Source organism: Miniopterus natalensis, chromosome 8 (assembly GCF_054644295.1).
Source record: "Miniopterus natalensis isolate mMinNat1 chromosome 8, mMinNat1.hap1, whole genome shotgun sequence".
Classification (NCBI taxonomy): Eukaryota; Metazoa; Chordata; class Mammalia; order Chiroptera; family Miniopteridae; genus Miniopterus; species Miniopterus natalensis.
Window position 1 is genome coordinate 55,068,679 of NC_142088.1, and position 21,272 is coordinate 55,089,950.

The following is a 21,272-nucleotide window of genomic DNA, read 5'->3' on the forward strand; positions in this document are numbered from 1 at the left end:
AGAACAAAGCACACTGGTTCTATTGTATAAGTTGTCCACAACTGATTTAGGGACAGATTTGTCAGGTGTCCAAATTTTGAAGTGGAATTTAGGTTATACAGGTCTCCTCCTGCCCTAAACTCATATTTATATGCAAAAACAGAACGAAGAGATGCCAAGCATTCCATCTTGCATAGAAGAAATAAAGTTGTCCAGAGCTACTGAATGCTACTGACAATATTTTCATTTTATCAAGTGTATTTTACTACCATGTTTATTGTATTATATCGTTCTAGTTGCAGTTATTTTCCATATACAATTAAGATCAAAGAAAAGTTCACTGATGGAAGGCAGAGGGAGAGGGTTGGGCAGCTAATTAGTAGAACCAAAAGATTCCCCCTCAAAGGATCAAGCCCCTTGCCTGCTCTGTAATCACTAGTTACAACACCTGCAGAGCTCACCCTCTCTCAAGAGAATTGAACTCTGCTAACCTTATCCAACTTTGCTAGAAAAAGGCTTACAACAGGGGCCAGACAGGCCTGTCTCAGGTCCAATTCTCATTGCCTGTTTGCTTCGTTTTGTCAGTTTTAGGGAGTGGGAGGTGCTGGTTAAAATTCTTAAAGGAACAATTCAAAATATTGAATTGAAACCTATGAGAAAAAAAGCAAGTCCCCAAAGCAAACTATTTTTTTTCCTTAAACCTCGATTGCATTGACAATGATTAAAAATGGGAGTTCAAATATTAAAAATGCAATGAGGTTGTGGGGAATGCATAGCCCCAGACAGATGCCATGAACACCTATATTTTTTTTGTCTGTTCAACGCCCCTTCTTCTTGAAAGAGCACCCAGTTCTTCTAGGAATGGCTATTCCCTCCATTCCAGCCTATTAACAAGGGATCTGCCATATTTTCTTAGCTTTCTTGGCCACAGTTGACCTGTTGAAGGATGGGATTCTAACTCAGGCCTGGCAATGATCCTTCTCTCTTCCCCTCCGATTTTTGGACTTTAGACTAAAGTATCAGGTTACATTGTCTCAGGTGGCTGAAGCTGTATTCTGTGAAGTTTGAGTGTGGTTGATGACAGTGGTGACTGATAAGCAGAGAGAAAAAAAAAGCAGATGTAAAATGAGGTGCAGAGATAGGAGATAGTAAGTAAAATCTGCCTGAAAATCCTACTTATACAAGAACAAGGCAGTTGGTATGTTAGACAGTTTCTAAAACTCTCTAAGTCTCAGTTTCCTTGTCTGTTATTTAAGGGCAATAGCAGTATTTACTTGTGGTTTTTGTGAGGAATAATTGGGGTAATTCATATAAGTCACTAAGTACTGGAACAAACACATGGAAAGAGCTCAATAAATGTCAATTATTAAGCATGGGGCTAAGAAAGCTGCAACAGTGGGACCCATGTTCAAAGGACATGATACAACAAAATTTCTGGCACTGTTTAATAGAAAAATATCCTTGGATTAAATTGACAGCTGACTAAAATTTTAACATAAGTGTCAGAAAAACCCCAAGCATGGTAAATAGTGGCCCGTGATTGCTCAGGTCCTAAAGAAAACCTTAGAACAGGGTTAATAATGAAAATAATAATAATAAAATCTATTTTGAGTGCTGTGGGCCAGGCAGGAAGCTATTTTATATCTAATAGCCTTAATACTATCACTGCTAAATCTGCTTTATGAGTTAGGTATTATTCCTGTTTTGCAGATGAAGAAACTGATGCATAATGTTGATGCCTTAATGCCTTTAAGAAGACTATTCATTGCCTTGGCTGGTGTGGTGCAGTAGTTAGATCATTGGCCTGCCCACCAAAGTGGTCAAGGACACGGACCTGGTTTGCAAGTTCAATATCCAGCCCCTAGTGGATTTGGGAGGCAATCAATCTCTCTCTCTCTCCCCCCCCTTCCCCCCCCCCCCCCACTTCTACTCTCTCTAAAAATCAGTGGAAAAATATCCTCGGGTGAGGATTGACAAAGAATAAATAATAATTTTTTTTTTAAAAAAAAGATTATTCATCGAGAGCCCACTGTTCCCAGTGTCTCAGGGGTGACTGGCCAGTGTATTTAAAAGAAGTGGCTATTTCTCACTTTTTTCTGCCACCCCTGTTCAACAGCCTGCCTTGGTTACTGGTAAGTTGTTAAGTCAGTGAAATGGCCGTTACCACGCTAATGGCATTTAAACTCAGGCCAGGGAAGCACATTTCACTTTCCCAGGGGCTCTCCTTCTTGCCCTCAATTGTGGGCATGCTCTGTGGTTCCATTTTAGTTTTTTACTTTCCTCTCTGCTCCACTCCCCTGCTTCTGCTCCCAAGCCTCACTCAGGAACTGCTTTCTTTCCCAGTGGGAAGCCTGTAAGGAACTTTTGGATAAGACTGAATTACCACCCAAATCAGGGTCTCTTTATTTCTAGCCTTTTCTTTTAAATCTGCGATTCTTGACTGCCCTTGGTTCCTGTGGCTTCTCCTTAGTCTCAATCATTGCTTCGCCCTGACTTGAGGGATTATTATATGCTTTAATTGGGACTGTTAATTTGTCTAGCTCTAGTTACCCGTGATCACAGCTTCCCAGGAAATGTCAGTTCCATCTGTTCCCTAAAGCAGCATATTCTGATTTTCTGCCTCATCCTTGGCACCCTTCATCCTGATCTGTCATCCTGTATCCTTGACCTCCTGAAATATGTATTTTTTTCTCTTTCCAACTAGCTGAGGTTCTAGCTGTAAAATAATGTGCTTCACAGTGTGATTCTCAGCCCATCTGCACTTGAATCATCTGAAGTGCTTTACAAGAATGAAAAATTTTAGCCCCATCCCCATGAATCAGAATTTCTGTGCTAAGCCCAAGAAGTACGCATTTTTAACAAGCTACCCAAGTGATCCTTATGCCTACAGAGCTTGGAACCCATTGTACTGGAAGAAGAGATACTATAATCACAGAGTTTTCTTTTTTTTAATTCCCGGTACCTCCAGTTCTGTGCTTAGCACCTGGAAGGGTCTCACTAATTGCTTATTGAATTAAGGAATGAATAAATCTAACTTAGAAGGAAATCAAGTCATAGGAAATCTTCCCTGCTCTAAGGAAATATTTGCAATTTCACTAAATGTGTCCATAATACCAACTTCAATTAATATAATCCTAATTCCCTCATGAGTTAAACTGCTTAAATCTCCTTTGGATTTTGCTTCTTCCTGAAATAATGTAATTTTAATTTACCTTGGTTGTGATGAAACATCCTATCAAATTGGTTCCAAAACTCTCAAGGTGTTCTTTAATTAGTTTAGACTTCCTCCTGGGTCGAAGCTAGACAAGTTTCCTCCAATTATAACTGGAAGAAAATATCAAAATGATTTTAGAAGCCAGATAAATATTGTTGTAGGGACTACTAAAAAGGTTTTAATGTTCTAATGTATTGTTAATTCAACAAATATTTACTGTACTTAAACATTCAGACTGTTATCACAAGCGGTACGCACAAGAAAGCCAATGATTCCCTCTGGCTCCCTGAGAATATTAATCGTTTGATTTCTTTATTCAGTCGGGTTTGGAAGCTCTTTTTGCTCCCTAGCTGCAGCCCATTTCAGGCTGGATGACTCCAGGAACACATTTTGGATTGCTGACTTGAAGAGACCTCTATCAAGTTCACAGAGCTCCTATCAGCATAGCTCATTGGGACACAAGCTTCCCTCTAGTCTATGTCTTTGTCACATGTTGCCTTGACTTCTTTGCTAACCTTACTTTGACTTTGAACATGTGGAAAGGAAATGAAGCAAAGGTGATATAACTGTGACCTGTAAATATGTTATTGCTTTTAGTCTTTACAGTGACCTCAAGAGGCAAATATCCCCCCCCCACACACACACAAATTATAGAAGACATACTTAAGGCTAATAGTGGTGATATAATTGGACCAAGTCTTATGGCTAAGAAGTGGCAGAGTCAGGACTCACTTTCCTATTTCTTAGTCCCTAGGCTCACCTGTTCTCTACTGCACCACATTGCTCCGTCACTTTATTTTGCCTCTTCTCGAACACATTTCTGCCCTCCCTCCGAGTTGCACGCCGTTGGCCATGCGTTGGTCTCCCTGCTCTGAACCGGTCTCACTCAGGAGTTCCCTAGCAACAGGTACTCTGTTGATTCCCTTTCACTCATCCAGTCTCCTTTCCACCCTCTCTTGGCTTCCCCTTCACGGCCAGTCTCGGCCAAGCTTATGTACCAGAGCACCACCAACAGAACCAAAGCAATAATGTAGTCTTCTTGGACAACCTCCATGTGCTTTGTTATAAATATGACGTGAGTATCAGTTTAAAACAGGTCTGGTTTCTTATAACATAAAACCCAACTACAGTGGCTAAATAAAGAAATGGTTTATTTTTCTCATATAGCAAGAGTCCAGAGGTAGGTGTTTGCAGAAGATGCTATAATAATTTCACAGTTACTGTCCCTGCAATTCTAGTGGCCTCTCCCTCTCTCATGACAGCAGGATGGCTGCTATATCTCCAGATATTGTATCCATATTCAAAATTGAATGAAAGAGGGAGGGGGAGTGTCAGCTGTATTCCTCCATGTTTACCAAATCTTTCCCAGAATACACACACCTAGCAGACTTGGCCTAATGTCATGTTGAACAGAATGGGTCACAAGGCCCATTCCCAGATTTTAAAAGGGCAGAGAAAGCACTTGAGAATCTATTAATATAATACAATACATCAAGAAGCTACAGAAGAAAACTTACATGATCATATTAATAGGTGCAGAAAAAGCATTTGACAAAATCCAACATTTGTTTATGATAAAAACTCTAAGCAAACTAGGAATAGAGAGAAACTTTCCCAACTGGATAAAGACTATCATTCTCAAAAAATCCTACAGCTGTCATACTTACTGGTGAGAAACTAAAGCTTTCCTACTAAGATCAGAAACAAGGCAAGTGTGTCCCCTCTCAACACTCTTCTTCAATATCATGCTAAAAGTCCTAGCTACATAGATTGGAAGGATTAATGTTACTAAAATGATCATACTACCCAGAGCAATCTACAGATTCCCTGCATTCCCTGTCAAAATACCGATGACATTCTTCTTAGAACTAGTACAAATAATCCTAACACGCATATGAAATCACAAATGACCCTGAACAACCAAAGCAATCTTGAGGAAGAAAAACAAAGTGGCAATATCATGCTACCTGATTTCAAACTATACTACAAAGTTGTGATAATCAAAACCATATGGTACTGGCACAAAAACAGCATACCCATAGATCCATGGAACATAAATAAACTCTCACTTATATAGTCAATTAATCTATGAAAAAGGAGGCATAAATATACAATGGAGAAATGACAGTCTCTCCAACAAGTAGTGCCTGAAAAACTGGACAGGTATATGCAATAAAATGAAACTGGACCACTCTCTTACACCATATACACAATATAAAAAAAATAAACTAAAAAGGAATTAAAGACTTAAATGTAAGACCTGAAACCATAAAACTCTAGAAGGAAACATAGGTAGTAAACATCAGTCTCAGTAATATCTTGATGGCTATGTCCTCTCAAACAAAGAAAACAAAAGCAAAAATAAACAAATCGGGCTTCATCAAACTAAAAAGCTTTTGCACAGTGAAGGAAAGCTCAACAAAACAAAAAGATATAACACCAAAGGCACAATCCATGAAAAAAATAATTGATAAGCTGGACTTCATTAAAATGAAAAACTGCTCTACAAAAGACATTGTTAAGAAAACGAGAGAACAATCCACAGATTGTGAGAAAATACTTGCATAAGATACAGCTAATAGAGGACCATTATCCAAAATATATAAAGAACTCTTAAAACTTAAATAAGAAAACAAAATACCCAGTTAAAAATTGGGCAAAAGACCCTAACAAACACCTAACCAAAGAAGATATACAGATGGTAAATTAACATATGAAATGATTCTCTACATCATACGCCATTAGGGAACTGCAAATTAAAACAACAATGAAATACCACTATACACCTAGGAGAATGTCCAAAAGCCAAAATGTTGACAACCCTAAACGCTAGCAAGGAAGTGGAGCAACAGGAACGCTCCCTCACCGCTGGTGGGCGTGCAAAATGGTGCAGACACTTTGGAAGACAGTTGGGCAGTTTCTTACAAAACTAAACACATTCTTACCGTACAACCCAGCAATCGTACTGCTAGGTGTTTACCCAAACGAATTGAAAAATTATATTCACACAAAAGCCTCACAGAAGTTTATAGCAGCTTTATTCATAATTGCCCAAACTTAGAAGCAACCAAGATGTTTGCAGGTGAGTGGACAAACAAATTGTAGTATATCCAAAAATTCAGCATTTAAAAGAAATGAGTTGTGGAAAGACAAAGAGAAAACTTAAATGCACGTTACTAAGTGAAATAAGTCAATCTGAAAAGGTTACACACCGTATGACTCTAACTACATAACATTCTAGAAAAGGCAAAACTATGGAGAGAGTAAAAAACTTAGTGGTTGCCGGGGGTGAAGGGTGGGAGGCGGAGAGCACAGAGGATGTTCAGGGCAGTGAGACGACCCTGTACGATACTACAGGGGTGGCTATGTGTCATTATGTGTTTGCCCAAACCCATGGAATGTACCACACCAAGCAAGAACCCTGGTGCAGGCCGCCGACTTTGAGTGATGATGTATCAGTGTAGGTTTATCGACTATAACAAATGTAGTGCAGGGATGTGAATATTTGAGGAGCCTGTGGGGGTGGGGGGTGGGGGGTTGTGGGAAGTCTGTACCTTCTGTTCAATTTCGCTGTGACCCTAAAGCCGACTTAAAAAATAAAGTTGTTTTTTTTGAAAGCAGAGAAAGGAGGAAATAGGATTGTCATTATTGACTTAGACCAATCATTATCATTTTCTGTGGCACCGGGAACACCGATGCCTGAACTAAATTGAAGTTTTGTTAGCAAGGAAGAAGTGGAGAAATTTCCTCCTTGGTGGTATTTCCTAATGAAGATTTTTTTTTATGGATACAACTATGCTTCCTTACAATGCTATGGCGAACCCTGTTGCATTTACTGGATGGGTGTTATGTAACTCACAGTGTCTGCCACCATACAGGTGCTTCCAATTCTTGCTAGGAGAAGAGTCAACTCCAGACTGGCCTCTCTGCCACCTGCTCTGACCCAACGTCACTTTGTGGCACATCAAGGGTTCTTGTCTGCGAAATGGACAGTGTTCGGGAGCAGCCTGTGGCTGTGGGCTGCAGCCACAGGCCAGAATCGTGGGTATTTGGTTGAAGGCTTTGTCCTACCGGGGCGTAAAAACCTGTTTCATCTTTGTTTGAATGAAATCTTAAAAGAAAATGTAAACACATGAATCAGATACCATCAGAGCTGCTTGCCTGAATCCAGGATGAGGGGTGGAGCAGCCCCCCTAAACTCTTCTAGAGCAGTTAAAACCCCTGTCTGGAACCAAAAGCCTACCAGAGCTGACATTTAGCAAATGCTGCTTCCATGGCCTGAGAAAGTAAAAAAGGACATTATCTCTGCCCTCTGCTAGTTAAAGAACGACCACCAGTATTGTTGGAATAGACTTATCTGCGGTACTTACACTAAAATGTTCATGTGTGTGAATTATGTTCGGCTGAAGTCAGAACTTAAGCCGATATCCTTTAAAAGGAAAGAACTGCAACACATGAATTAATTTGTTTATGTTTACACGCTTTTTATAACAAAGCCTGGCTGCTTGACTAGACCAAAGTCTTTTAAGTTTATGACAGCAATCAGACTAATGTGTTGGAGTTTTGGGGGGGGGGGGGGGTTGTGTGCGTGAACAATGCAGGACTTAACATTCCTTACCAGGGGCCTAGTCTTAGGTGGTACTTTTACACAAAAACAGAGTGTTTTTCTTCAACAAAGAATCCCAGATGGAACTTTAATCCACAACAGATCTAATATCCCTTCTTTATTTGGCATTAGCCTAAGTTCAGGCTTCATCTTCTAAGTTTTAATTATGTCTAAACCTCTACATAAACTGATATTGTCTCCCTCCTATACATAGCAGATAATGGACCGTTGCAAACTGTAAACTACAATATCATGCTCTCTCTAGCTTACACTTCTGTTTCCTGCTTTCCCAATGTCTTCATTTCCTCACGCTTTTAAAAAGATGCAAATGGATTTAAAGCCATTTAAGAAATGTGCTCCTTGGTGATATTTCCCAATTAAGATTTTTATATATATATATATATATACTTTCACGCAATGTTATTGTGATCCTTAATGTATTTATTGTTTATAATAAAAATGCATTTCTAAAATAAAAGAGTAAGATGATACATGCTGCTGTCAGAGGGGTCCCTTGCAGGGCATGAGTTACTTTGTTTGTTTCCCCACAGGCATTGATTGAGTGCTTATTACGTCCCAGGCACTGTGGGAGTTGAACCCTTATCCTCAGAAGCTCACAAAGCAATAGAAGAAATAGACTTGTCAATTAAATCCTATGACATAGTACTCTTGACGTGACAGAGGTCTATATAACACAACATGTAAACCCTAATGAGGGTCAAGAATGCCCCCACAGGACATGCTGTTTCAATGGAATTTGAAAGCTGCTTAGCAAAGCCCTCCTCCTGGCTGGGATTTTGGACCAGAGATCTGGTTCCCAGGTGATAGTAAGAGCTCAGCTGAGTTGCAGTGGGAAACTGAGACACCAAATCTGTTAGAGAAAGAGCTCAGAACTAAGTTGGGAGCTCCGAATAACACTGTTCAACCAAAATAAATCATCATAAATGAGTGATTTCTAATCACTCATTCAACAAATACTTATTGCATTTCTACCATATCCATAGCAGTGTTCTATGTGCTGAGAATATAGCATTGAAGAAAACAGATATAAATCCTCACCATGGTGGAACTCACAATGAGGAGGGAAATAATATTACAGACTTGGACAAATCTCATGTGGAAAAAAAGCTTGTAGAGAATAGACTATATGGTACAATCTCAATTTTGTTACATGTAAAAAAAGCTAAAGGATTATTTTATCAGTTAGCCTTTGCTGCGTAACAGACTACCCCAAAATGTAGTGGTTTGAACAGCAACTATTTATTTAGCTCAGGATTCAGTGGGTTTGCACCCAGGGCTGGGCTTAGCTGGTGGTTCTTCTGCTGGTCTTGATTATGTTCACTACGTGTCTGTGTTCAGCTACCACTCAGCTGGGCACCTCTGCTTCTGGGGACTTGCTGAGTACTGGTTGATGAGACAGGAACAACTGGGCATGTATCTCTTGTCATTCAGAAGGCTACATAGGCTTGTTGACAAGGTGGCACTACGTTCTAAGAGTAACCAGAGAGGGCAAGCACAATCATAAGATTTTCCAAGTCTCTGCTTGTGATATGTTTGCTACCATCTCATTAGCTAAGCCTAGAGTCAGTGGTGAGAGAGGAATACCCAAGAATCTGGCTCTCCAGGAATATATGAACAAATTTGGGGTCCTTGTGGCAACAATTTACTATGGATGTACACCAAAAAATTGAGGGTAGTTGTCTGGGTAGTGGGATTATAGCTTATGGTTTCTTCTCTATTTCTCCTTTAATTTTTCAAATTTCTTTTGGCAATCATGTGGAACTTTTATAATAAGAAATGGAACGATAAATAAGGACAGGCCTAAACCCTAGTGGTAAGGCCTACGATATCGAGGAGCAGTCAGCAAAGAAGCCAGGGGCCTATTATTAGGACATGAGAATGCGGGGAGACTTGCAACTTGGAGCACAGTGTTAGCACCCAGTGATTAGCACTGGGGCACTGCATCCTGGCCCCTAGAACTGGGGAAGAGAGGCTTTAGCAACTTGCTTCTAGGCTCAGAAATAAACTAGATTATGATATAGTCTGCATACATAAGAAATGAGAAGATCCAGTTTGGGGTGCACGAGTGAGTTCAGGCAGGAGGAATAGGATATAGGGAGTTCCCTTATATAAATCTGAATCTTTTATAGGAGTGGGATGAATAAGGGAAAGATGGAAGGAAATTCCAAGTCTCTTTGGTAATCCTGGAATTAGATACTAGAATCTTATACGGTGGTAGTAACTCAAATATGATTTCATTCAAACTCTGTACTACATCAGCCTCCGAGAAATGGCAGCACTTGACAGGGTTACTGACCTCTTGTGGCAGAGGTAGAACTAGAGCCCATGTCTCCTGAGAGTAAATCTGTTGCTTTCTGTTTGCTGCACTCCTGCTGTGAAGGTAGCAGGACCATTTGTGAACAGTGGAATACTGACTGCCTCTTTCTCTTCCCTCACTCCCTCTCTCCCTTCTCCCCTCCATCTCTCTCTCTTACACACACACACACACACACACACACACACACACACACACAGGATATTAAGGTTATCCTGGCGTTGCCATTTAGGATGCCACCATTTCTCTTACTGTGCCCTTAAGCCCATACCTGGAGGTTATGAGCTAAAATACACCAGGCAAGCAATTTTTTAAAAAGACTTACAGTTAGTAAGCACTTGAAAAGTATAGACTGATTTGCCAAGTCAACACTGGTCTCAGGCTTGGGGCTTTGCCAGGGGGATAATTATCAGCTATATCGATGGAAGTGTCTTGGCTTCACTTGACTTCAGCCTATTAGTATGCACAAGGCTGTTACCTTGACAGAAGCATTGAGAATAAAAGTTATTCTTGGTACAATGGATGTTTTATTATTTATCAAGTCCAATGGTGTTTCTTTTTATGATGATCAGAACCAGATATTCTGTCATTAAAGGAACACATACAGTGACTTCACAAAGAGCCTGGTTTATAGCATCTGTCTAAATATATTTGGGCTCTATAAGAATGAATGCGCAACAATGAGATAGTTGGGAAAAGAAAGTAGGAACAGAGGGAGGGCTACTGTTCACATGTACGAGGGGTTACATGTAACCAGAATTCCAAGGTGTTATGATTTGTGTCTCACGCAAACAAATGCACACAGGGATCAGAAAGAGCTCTTACAAAGCGTTAGGATTTACCCATTTCTACCGCATATAGATGGGAGGATAAGTTAGTTATTTCTGTGTCAAACCAAAAGTGAGTTCGGTTTAGTGATTTGGTTTTTTCAACTGACTTGAAAATAATGTGATCTCTTCACTTTATGCTCTCTTCGCTGTGAGCTTGATGGTCTTCCTAATCCTGTCCCTTCCTTCACACTCTCAATGAGAGCTCACTGAGTTCTGATTCCTGCCTTCATGGGTGTAGGCTAACAGGAAAGAATATCATCTTCACGAAATATCTTCAAGGTATTTCTTCAAAAAAATATCTTCTGGGTCATTGTTAACTAGAGGTCTTTTCTCATGTGGTATCTATTTTGACTTGTATTTTTTTATTTGCTACTTAATACTCTTTCAAAAGCTCTGAAATCTCCCTAAAATGTGAGGTCATATGACTGCTCTCCGCAGCCCCTGAATTGCTGAGTTGGCTTTGTCTCCATTACCATAAGTTTCTATATAAAATGTAAGGCATTTGGTTGAAATAGGTTTGGCTCTCAACTCAATATTGCATAGGGTTTAAAGGTCTTTAAACGATCCTGCTTTTTAAAATAGTACGAACTTGCTCTGGCCGGTTTTCTCAGTGGTTAGAGTATTGGCCTGCGGGCTGAAGGGTCCCAGGTTTGATTCTGGCCAAGGGCACATACCTCAGTTGCAGTCCCAATCCCTGGTCCCGGTTGAGGCAACCAATTGATCTCTCTCTCTCTGAAAAGCAATAGAAAAAATATCCTTCAATGAGGATTAAAAAAATAAAATAAAAAATAAATAGTATGACCTTGAAAACATATGGGGCTGCTGGTGGCTAGGATCTCCTTCACCCTTGAACCCCTGAGTCATAGCTAAAACTCCAGTAAATGGGTAGAACCATGATCTTCAGGCCTACTTTTCTACTCAGCTCCCTTCTGACTACAAATAGTGCCATACAATTACAAGATCACATTTTGGAGACACCAGACCCCAAATGCCAACTCCAACACATTCTTTGGTATTGTGCCTGTCCAGAGCTCTACTGAAGCAAATGGACAGGTAATTCAGGGAAGAAATAATCTACTCTAGGGACATTCTTGAATCTATTCCATATATAAGTAATTAAAAAATAATTTAAAGAATTTATTAAGAAACATTTATTAATATTCTGAGTTAAGTTTCTGGGGTTATAGAGATAAGTAAATTGTTTCTTCCTTAAGAAGCCCACAGCCTAAAAAGGGAGACACATGTATAAACAGATTAATTGTAACATGCTTTGCTAAGTACAAGAGTAAAATCGAGTGGAAGGTACAATAGAAGCACAGAGGGGCAGTGATCAACTTTCACATGGGGCAAATATGCTCTGCAAGGGCTCTACTGTTTCATTCAGCAGATCTTTCAAGGAGCCATGAAGTTACCCAAGGTATATGGAATTGGAGAATATTGTGCTGAAAAATATCTTTAGAAATCACACTAGTCTATCTTTCTACATTTAACCAAAACTACATTTATAAACCTGCAAACGTGGAACTCTACATAATTTGCAGAATCCCTTGTTCAAAAAGCAGGAAAAATAATGGTATGAAAAGCACTAAAATATAATCATTTTTTCTTTCTCCTATGGCCTCTATTTTGATGTGTCTTTATTATTTGCTGCTTAATATTGTTCTAAGTTAAAATATTTTTCAATTATGAGCTTGAATTTTACTGTTCGTCTTATATTTTTAATGCAAGTTTTAAACTGAAGACCATGAACTCATATGTGGAATCACTGAAGTCACACAATTCCTATTCTTGTAGCTCGTGCGTGCACACGCATTTCATTCTTACCAGATCACGGGAAAAGCTGCACAAAACTAGCTCGGCTATTTTTGCTTCACTCCCTGACGTGGCACATTCTACCGACACTCTACTTTAGGCTCACTGAACGGTGAGGAAGATCTGAAAGAAGGATCTGTGGGTTGCCCTGCCTTTCCCTTTCCTTCTGTGTCATTTTCAGTGTAAGTGGCTCGCTAACATGGTGAAGTAATATGAGTGAGAAAGGATAAGATAGGGAGACTTGGTTTTCATGTTTGTTTAAAAATGCCATTGCCTTCTTTCTGCGTTGGAAACAAATTCTGGTTGGAACAGAAAGGATGGCCTCTGGGAGCTGTCAGAACCTCTACCTACTCAGTTTGGATGTAACACTTACCTTCTGGTGCTTTGTGTGAGCATTGAGTGCCCCAGGATTCTGTGCCCCGTGGGCACTGGGCACACAATATGCAATGGGGCCTGAAGGAGCCGTGGAAAAGTGTGCTGGGCATCTCTCCTCTGCTCCTGTGCACGCTCCAGGGGCCCATCGGACTTCACTTACAAAACACAAGTTCAAAGACAAAAATCATGAAGACTTTCATGGTACCAGCGGAATACCAAACTGAGGACAGGGGCCGTGAGGCTGACTCTGTACACAAGAAAAGGCTAACCCTGTGTTCAGGCTCAAAATGTATGTTAAATTATTACATTTCATGATTTTATGATTTGCCGTCATTGTAGGTTCTGGTGCTACAACGTGTCTGGCCACCTCTACATGTTCTTGATCTTGGTTCACATTCATTCCTCAAAAATACTACAATGTTATGACAGTCGTCATTTACAGCAGACTATTTTGTTCTGTGCAAAAAAGGGCAACTTAATTAACTTGGTCTTCTTCACCCGAGGGTTCACAATCTAACATAGGCCACAGTGACAGGAAGAGATGTATAAAGGACACAGACAAGAATTTAATAAGAACAAATCCCTCATTAATAAATTACTGAACTTATGTGACTTCAGAGAAATAAGTTTTTCAATTGTAAAGAGAGTCATTGCCCGGTCGGGAATGGCTCAGCGGTTGAGCGTCGACCTAGGATCCAGGCGATCGGGGTTCGATTCCTGGTCAGGGCAAAAGCCCCGGTTGCGGGCTCGATCCCCAGTCGGGGGCGTACAGGAAGCAGCCGATCAATGACTCTCTCATCATTGATGTTTCTATCTCTCTCTCCCTCTCTCCTTTCCTCTCTCTCTTTCTGAAACCAATAAAAGATATATTGGGGAAAAAAAAAAGACTGAGTCATTAAGATTGCATATTTAGGTCAAAATACATACCTTGCTTATATAACAAAGGGTTATCTATATAACCATTTGCAGTAGAATGTTGTTAGTAAGTTTTCTGTGCCTGTAACATGATATGCTTTACTATTCATTTTTTGTTTTATTTTTAAATAGACTTTATTTTTTAGAGTAGTCTTAGGTTCATAGCAAAATTGAGCAGAAAGTGCAGTTTCCATATATTCCTTGACCCTATACATGCTATTCTTTTTATTAATTATTTTCACAGCATTATTAGAAAATAGATGAGCCCCTTAATCCCTATAATACTTTTGGAGGTACCACGGCACAGAATTTTACTACTTTAGACCAAAGGTATCTTAAAGATTGAGTTGGTGTTTTCTAAGCTTCAGCCACTCAAGTCCTGTATCACAGATTTGATGATATCCACACATCACGCCTACTTTACTAGTTTAGTCTTTGTCTTTAAACAGGTTCACCCTTTTTTATTTAAACACATTCATTTTTAAAAGAAACTTTGTCTATTCCATATTTAGAAAGGCAATTTTAAAAATCGATGCAGAACTATTACAATTAAGTATACGTTTGTACATGTCTTCCACCTCATATCAATTCACAGTAGCCTGCCCATCACAGTTTGGGAATAATGATTTGGTTCAACATTCCCAGCAGTTGTATTTTGTTGTTGTTGTTGTTACAATATACCAATAGATGGTGTTCATAGAATGCCACTTTCTTATGGTTATACGTGGCCATTTTATTTATTTATTTATTTATTTATTTATTTATTTATTTATTTATTATTTATTTTTATTTGCATCAAAAAAAATAAGGATTTATTTTTAGGAAGTGGCCCACACCTAGGGACCAGAGGAGCTAATGCTCAAAGACTTGGCTCCTTGATGGCCAGGGGATGGGTTATATCAGGGAAAAATCATTAATCATGGTGACCAAGGGAGTTAGGATTGTGGTCGGGGTCTTGGTCAATAGACCAATAGAGATTGATTGGTCTGAGCTAAGGTAAGTGGTGGTTGATCAGTGCATCTGGTGATCAGTGCCATGGCCTTTTTTCCTCTGGTTTTGTCCCTTTTCTGGGCCTGGAGCTGAAACACAGCTGAGGCCTAGATATTATCTCTAGCTTTGTTAACTATGAATGGCACCAGATGTTAGACCTTGGTCCTTGAATTTTGACTAAAAAAGAATTCAGAGCTATGACTCAACAACAAGCAACAGTTTGTTTGGAAAGTGACAGAGGTAGAAGAAGTGAGCCATGGAAGAAGTGAGCCAACTGGACTGTGTGGGCTCAGGAAACAAATTACAGGAGCAAAAGAAAGGCCCTTGGAGCTTAGGAGAAAGAAAGCAAAGGTAAGCTCCTTGAGGGAAGAAAGGAGAAGGAAAGGCATGGGTGTGCTCAAGAGGTAGGGAGTGAGCTATGTAGCCATTTAAAAGGCTTTGACGTAAATCAGGCAGACCATGGGTTAGACCCAATCTCTACATCCACTACCTGCCATTTCACCTCATTTTGTCACAATGATCTTGACAACTCATTTATCGACAAAGCAACTGAAGTTAGGGAGTCAGGGATCTCACTAATTTACATAGCCTGAAGGAAAACCAGGATTTCCGCCCCCCACACTTCCTTCTCAGGGCCCTAGGTTTTCCATAGGACCTCTCCAACCCTCAGGCTGAGATAATCAAAGAATAGGTTAATGGACATTAAAGGGAGCAGGAGCTTGAAACTTAAAGTTGGAATATTCTCTTGCACCAACATAAAAAAACTGAGCAATGCCTCCCCAAATGTCTACTCTTATGGACGGCAAGAATGTAGGCCAGTGTTTCCCAAAGTCTAGGACATATCCACAGGCTGATGTGGGGAGTACATGAACACAACTTTGAAAAGCATAGACAACCACAGTGAGGAAGTCATTCCCTTTTAAATTCCATTTTCATCCTTCAGAATGTCAGAAAGAAAAATCTCTCATTTGTAAAAACCTTTCTAACACTTGCTAATCTGCTCTTTTTTTTTTTTTTTTAACAAATAGACAACAGGCGTCATACGCAAGACATCTATCAGGTATTTACCAAGCTAGCATTTAATTTATACATTGTTTTTAGTTATATATATGTGTGTTTTAGTCTGATCAGGCTTCTATAACAAAATACCATAGACTGAGTGGCTTAAAAATAGGCATTTATTTCTCAGAGTTCTGGAGGCTGGGAAGTCCAGGATCAAGGGGCCAGCAGATCCAGTTGTTGGTGAGGACTTCCTCCTTACTTACAAAAGGAAACTACCTTCCAGCTGTATCCTCACATGGCAGAGAGAGAGTGGGAACTCTGATCTCTTCCTCTTCTTATGAGGATACTAACCCATCTTTGGGTCTCCGCCTTCATAAGCTCATCTAAATCTATTTACCTCCCCAAAACCTCACCTTCAAGTATCATCATATTGGGGGTTAGGGCTCAACATGAATTTTGGGGGGTACACAAACATTCAGTCCATAACAGTATGTTTTATTTTATGGTTACTTTCTATTTATAGTAGGTGATTCACAAAGCTCTATTTATGGTAAGCATATACTGTTTACCATTTAAATAAACTTATTTAAATAAAAAAGTGAAGTGATTTAAAGAAAATTTCAAAGGAAATAATAGTTCTAGTGGCATATAAATATGTCAAAATTGAGAAGACTGCATGGGAATGGCTGAAGTTTGAGATACACTGGCAAAAGTAAATGGAATTGAGAAAGGTTTCTGTTACGTGCCGAGTATTTTCCCAAATATTAGACATTTGTGGCGAAAATGGTGAAACTTGACAATTAAAACCCAAACTAATCATAGGTGCTTTTTCTTTCTGAAAAATTTTTTACTGGGAGAGGTATTGTAATTCACATCAATGGGGGAAACAAATCTCAGCGTTACTCATTTCCACAAGCAAAGACGGGTAAGAGAGAAGAAAATAAAGAGAGGAAATTTTATTCCCCTGGCAAAGTTTCTGTGCTGCTAGAGAGAAGAACGGGGGTAAATCCACCATTGTTGGGCGGAGCATGTTGGAGGCTTTGGATCTGGAACAGTGGAGAAGACGCCAACTAGATGAAGACAGACTCATTGCTTTCTTTCTCTAATTAATTAATGGGAGGAGCCTGATGGTAGGAGCCCCATAAAATGGACAAAGAAGAGACAAGGGAAGTGGCTGCATCCTTCCATTACCCCCACTTCAGTAATGTTTACTACATACAAACACTTTGGGGTTCTTGTTGTTATCAGGGTGGAAGGTAGTTGTGAAAAAGACAGGAGGTTTGAGAATGATTGAAGAATGCTTGTCATCTCCTATTTATGTATTTATTCGGTCAACAAATGTATCAATCACCTACTAGATGCAAAATGCATGTGCTAGGCACTGGGGACACTAGGGGACAAAAAGACACAGTCCTGACATCACGGAACATGCAGCCAAGTAGAGTAACGGCCATTAAAAAAGTATTGACATAAATGAATGCCATGGAAAACAGCAACAACAACAACAAACCTGGGTGCTGTGAGACAGCGTAAGGGGGCTTTATCAGGTGCCCCCCGCTTGCCATTTCAGATCCATCTGCCTCATTCCTGTTCCAGCGACTGCTACAGTAACCAGTTCCAGACCGGGCTTCAGCCAGCTTCACACAAGTGCAATCTGACTGCACCTCTCCCAGGCTCATGCAGCTGGCGTCCAGGCTTCTGCCTTGGAGCTTCTCTGACTTCACAGTTTGGCATAACTGGGAATCCACCCAGTACTCACACATGTGCACCCCAGAGTGTGGTAGAATGAATTCCATACGGGGAGCCACTGCATAAAGGCTTCCAGCTTTCTGAAGTCAGCGGCAGGATAGTGTGAGGCATTTCATAAGGCTTCTTAGAAGGTCCTGTGAGATTGAGCACCCAGTTGTTGATAGCTGCGGTCAACTCATAATGAGTCCTTATATTGTCTCTCCCTCTCTCCATGACTCACTTCCCCCAAGTTGTGTGCTAAACTGGCTTATAGAGGGTGGCAAGAGCCAATTGTTAAATTTCAGGAATTCTACCATTTGGTGGATAAACACAGGCATTATTTAAAATTAAATGATATATAATTAAATTTTATTCAAAACAAAAGTAATACTATTCAAGATTTATTACTTCCTAATTATCCTACTCCATTCTATTATTTTTGTTCTTGAGGTTTTTTACATCCGTTGGATCTGTTTGGTGGAAAAACTATGTAATAGTGTGCATCCCTTCCAAGTTCATATTCAATTACATTATGTTAGTAGCTTGATATCATTCATAGGACAAGTATCTCCATCACAGAAATGGGCAATTGCTACAAATTAGGATTTGATCAGTTGTTTTGCTGATTGTCTAGACTTAAGAAAATATTTAAAATGCAGATTAAACTTAGAAGTGTGTCATGTCTTTAGCAGTTACCTTGTGAATGGCACAAAAAAATGTCTTCTAAACTATTATGATGATTAAGTGAAGTTAACACACATCTTTTAGTTTCACTTTCATTCTACTTATTAGTGTAAATGAATCAACATTCATATTGTGACTGTACTTTTTTTGACAGTCAATCACAAGCATAGGTTGGCTATAGATATAAGACTTCAGCAAAAATCAATGAAACCATTCTGTGAAAATCAATCAGCTATATAGAATTTACCATAAAGAACATTGTATATTTTATTACAATTTGGAAATTATGTGCTATACATTATTCAAGTGGGTAAAAATTTCTACTAAGCTTTTGCACATGTCTACATTTTTCCTGGAGAGCTGGTTGTTAAACACTCATTAGTACTCCATTGCTCCTCATTTATACAAATGTCTTCATAGCTTTGTTTTGGGAGGAACCAAAGTTAAGACCATTGTAATCAGATGTGACTCTGGAAAGCATACCCTCAGAATGGGAATTTGGAATTAGATCATTCACCAATAAAATGGCAATAAGAGCCCTGTTGCTGTGTTGCTGGTTGTAGTGTATTGATAAACTTTAGCATGCAGTAGCACCACAATTACTAAGACTATTAGTTTTGGTGATTGGAATAAATGCAAATGAAAAATGAAGCATTGGGTTATGTGATAAATGTCATACTTGAGTAGTATGGGGTTGTGGTAAATATAAAGATTATGGAACTTGCGGATCTTGAATCTACCCATTTGCTAGAGCTTTAATTGTGTCTGTGGCTCAGGGGCCCAAAGCAATGGGCCATCCCAGTGATTAGCAGCCTCCTCTGTTTTCAAGGTTGCACTATATTAAAAATAGGATGTTGTTTAGGGGCCTTTACACCTCAGATAGCACTGAGCTGACAGACAAATCTCTTTCAATCAAATGCTCGACGGGAACCAATGGATAAATGGCCAAAAGGTTCAAAGTAAGCTTCCCAGAAGGTCCTGCATGATCAAGCAGCTAGGTGCCCACAGGAGTGCTCAGCTCAATAATGCATCCTCATGTTGGATCCTAGGCACTCACACAAGTCTTTGTCTCAGGCTCTGCTTTGGGAAAAACTTGAGCTAAATAAGACATGGCTCTTCTTTAGATAGGGAATGAGAGACATGTAAACAAAAACCCAAAAGATCAGATGAGGGAGAAGGCGGGAGTAAAGGAAGGGTCCAAATGAGGGAATAGTTTGCGTGAAAGTCCTGAAGAGGGAAAGAGCTTGATCTGTTCCAGGTATGAAAAGACCAGTGAGACTCCAGCAGAGAAAACACTGAAGAGAATGCACGAGATAAAGCTGCAGAGTGGGCAGGTGTTTCCTTCTCACTAGAAGTTTCTTGGTCACTAGAAAAACATTATTACCACAGTCCTTAAACTCATTTTTTTTCTCCCTTATTCCTATTTGCATTGACATTAAAATTAGGGTAGTGATGAGAGTAGAACAGTGAAATTAAAGAAATCCTAGCTTACACTTTGCCTCTGACATTGACTTAATGTGTTACTTTGGACAAATTACCAAATTGCTGCTTTAAAGAGTATGGAGATGATAAATATCATATGTGTAATGCTCTATGTAAAATACATGCTATTACTATCATCTCACAAGCTATGAAGCATGGGAGGTCATGGACATAGTTCATGTTTTACAGATAAATGAAGTAAAACCTGGAAGCATTGTGAAGGGTGAAAAAAAGAGAACAAGACGGTTCCGTGAGGTCCCACCTTTGCTCACAGCACAGTCACAGAACTGATGATGGGATTTGGACACAATCATTCATGACTGAGCATCTTCTCTTAGCTGAAGGAACCCCAGCCCAAAGCCACAGGATTGAAAAGCCTTTGCTTCATATTGGTAAAGCCAGAACAAGAATTTACACCCAGGGAATTAAAATATTTGCCTGTTATGAGTGATACTAGAAGTGGGATTAAAAGAAGAATCAACAAAATAAACAAACAAATAAATGCATAAGAAAATAAAAGAAAGAATCAGCATGTATAATGCTCTCTTTAGAGCAGTTTTCATCTACACAATACCGGTTAAGTAATCGGTAATTATGGCCTCCAGCGTATGTTCCTTGGCGGTGTCACTTCAATTTTAAAAGCTTGCTTTTCTGGCTCACATTTCAATAGCAGAAATTTATGTGGCCTGCAATATGATGCCAACTAATACTCCTAGGAAGAAGGTGTGTTTCAGACGGTACTTCACATGCACTGGGCTAGTTCGGTCCCATAGTCTTTGATCCCTTCCCTGGTAAGCACAGATTAGTAAAAGATCTTGAGAATTTGCTCCATGAAACAAACCTCTACTTCTAGACAAGTGCTCACCTATGATGAACAGCACTACTGTCATGACTAGCACCAACTCAGCGTCTGTTGCATGCCTGGAAACAACAGCAGAAGCTTGAAAAGAGAATATGGAGATTTATGGAAAGGTTCCCAAAGCCTTATGCTTTTATATTTTTCCTTCTGGGTTAGAAGAATATCAAAATTCTTTTGTGGTCAGTCCTGTACCCCAGATACCACAGAATTTTGTTTTGCTTTCTCTAGTTTCAGCGGTTTGACTTTACTTCTAGTGTGGCTGTCCTTGGGTGGATCCCATTTGGAATCCACGAAGCTTCTTGGATCTGTAGGTTTATGTCTTTTGCTAAATTTGGGAAGTTTTCAACCTTTTTTTTTTCCAATTCTCACCTGAGGAAGGATATGTTTTAGAGAGAGGAAGAGGGTGTGTGTGTGTGTGTGTATGAGAGAGAGAGCGATCAGTGTGAGAGAGAAACATGGAT